The following is a 2,593-nucleotide window of genomic DNA, read 5'->3' as shown; positions in this document are numbered from 1 at the left end:
ACCACACGACACAAGATATTTTTACGTGGAAAACCCTCAAAGAGGTAAAAACCACGGGACCTAGTCTAGAGCAATAATCCACTATGAAGTAGAACGTTACAACCGATCACAAGCACACACCGCTTGGATCAAACCTTCTTACTCACGCAGGAGCGGATGAACAATAAGAGAATAAAAGAAAAACAGAAAGATCTCACCAATTATGAGGACGTAGAAGTGCTGAGACGTCGACTGCAAATTCTCCCTTTCACAAGCTCTCTCTCTCTCTCTCTCTCTCTCTCTCTCTCTCTCTCTCTGGTCGTGAAAAACCTTAGAATACCCTTCTCAATACCCTAGAAAAGCCCTAGGGACCTCTATTTATAGTTTAGGCAACTTGCTTCCGCACCTCTTTGAAAACCACCTCGAATTTACGTAGTCCACACAAAATCCGAAATGAATCTGCGTAACCTCGACTAGTCGAGCAGAGTCCTCGACTGGTCGAGACTGTTCACTCGATTGGTCGACCCGACCCTCGAATGGTCGAGCACTGTTCACTGAGCTCGCTAGACTTTGAGTCGAGTGACCCTCGACTGGTCGAGCACTGTTCACTCGACTGGTCAAGCAGTGCTCTCGACTGGTCGAGCAGCGCGGTGATTCCACTGTTTGTGGCATCTGAACCGCACCTCATCTCCTCTAACCTGAGGAGGAAAACCCCATCACACATCTCTTTTCCAAAGGAACTCTGTTTAGGCTTTTCTTGGAATCCTTTTGCCATTTTAAGTTTTCAAGTTGTTTTAAGTATACTGTATCATTCTCAGTTATGTTTTAGAGCACTTTCCATCAAATCAAGGGGATCTTGCTTTTTATAGTGTCACGTGGTTCGCAGTTGTCTGCCATCCCATGGACCTTTCTTCAATACGTAACTTGATGATTTGGAGGCTTTTCCAGTGAAAACTTTAGAATGTCATGCCTAACAATTCACTTGCGGCGACTAGTACGCTGAAATGACAAATGAGATGAGCAAAATTTACTTAGGGCCTGTTTGGTAGATGCCTAAAAATGAGTTTATCTCATTTTAATTTAAAATAATTATGTATTTCATGATTATTGGTTATCAAGATTATTTTTAATCTTTACCACAATGAAATATGATCTCTAATACATAATTACAATTAACTAAAATGAGATGAGCTCTTTTTTAGGTGTCTACCAACCAGGCCCTTAAAAATTGATTTTTGGTGTTATAGATCCTCTTATCCTTCAAAAAGAAAAAAGTATTATAGGCCCTCTGTCCCAGTGTCGATACTTTTACCTTAGCCAAACAGGCTTCTTGGCATTCTTCACTTTGTATTGGGATTTGGGAGTTAGGACTTTGCTTCCCTTGTTGTAATCTGTTTTTTCTTTTAAAAAAATTAGATTGGTGCAGGGCAGCAAGAATATGCAGTCTTTACCATTTGTAGAAGGTCTAAGCAGAAAAAATAGGAGTCTCACCAATTCTAGATAAAAGTGACCTTAATGTCTTACCAGATAAAAAGAATCAGTAGTGTAAAGAGAATCATTTAGAAAATGCAGCAGTAGTATATGTTCTGGTTGAAATCGAATGAGAGTCTCACCAATTCCAAGGTCTATAGTGAGTCAGACCAATAATGTTGGAATTGTCACCCCAAAGAATCCAATCGCTGGAATCCTAAACAGGTTGCATCTTTATTTATCGAAGCATGTTCCACTGTTTCACACACACTTAGAGCTGGGCATGGGACGGCTCGACTTGGCAGACTTGTTCAGACCTGATTTTATTATTATTATTATTTTTTTTTGAATTTTGATTATTATTATTTTTTCTTCTTATAAGTGTGGTATTAGCAAATGACCAACAGGCTTTCATAAACCAGTTTTGGGTTGGCCCAACACCATTTTAGGCAGTCATAAACCTTTTTTTATATACATTTTGTCTCTGTTCATTGCTACAAGTATTTGCAATCTGAGTGCTAAAATATTTTAACATGAGAGGTTCCTCACTTGATGAATGAAGTGGATTTCACATATATAAGATGGTGGCCCCAAAGAGCCTGTTATAAATGGTATGTGTAAAACAGGTGTTTCAGATGATTACGGTCCTCTTGGTCCAATGCAAATTTCCCATGTTGTAGTAGCTCATGCAATAAAAAAAAATAAAAAAATAAAAATTGGTACGCGTGTGACATCTAGTCTGTCCATCAGTTGTGCCAGCTCAATATCTTGGTGTGGGAGCAAAACTTGGCGTCCCAAGATATCTTTTATTACTATATTGCTCAATTTGGGTTTTGTTTTTCCAGGAAATTTATTATATGACAAACTGTTGAATATGCTTTCTAGAATCCATCATGTAATAACCTTAAATGAGTTGGAGAAATGGTCGTTTTTCTGGTTTTGGTTTTGGTATTATTGTCTTTACTGTTGAACTAAAACACACATGGAATTGATTCTCCTATCCAATAAGCAAGTTCTGAGGTTTGTTTTTGTGATTATGGTTTTGGTATTGTTGTCTTTGATGTTGAACTAGAGTTGAATTATTGTTCTTCTTCCTTTTGTAGCTTATGGAATCCATATTAAGTATCTTATTGTGGAGGTTTGC

The 2,593-nt window shown here is 38.2% G+C and overlaps 1 long non-coding RNA gene across 1 annotated transcript; it reads left to right on the top strand.

Annotated features, from left to right (window-relative positions):
• The first annotated feature begins 1,392 nt into the window (after window positions 1–1,392).
• On the top strand, window positions 1,393–2,388 carry LOC131230247 (uncharacterized). The gene is made up of 2 exons (XR_009163944.1): window positions 1,393–1,699; window positions 1,990–2,388. It is a non-coding gene; the product is annotated as an uncharacterized LOC131230247 (long non-coding RNA).
• Window positions 2,389–2,593: the final 205 nt, after the last annotated feature.

This window comes from Magnolia sinica, chromosome 17, assembly GCF_029962835.1.
Source record: "Magnolia sinica isolate HGM2019 chromosome 17, MsV1, whole genome shotgun sequence".
Classification (NCBI taxonomy): Eukaryota; Viridiplantae; Streptophyta; class Magnoliopsida; order Magnoliales; family Magnoliaceae; genus Magnolia; species Magnolia sinica.
The sequence above is the reverse complement of the archived record's forward strand: the minus strand, read 5'-3'. Positions and strand labels throughout refer to the sequence as shown.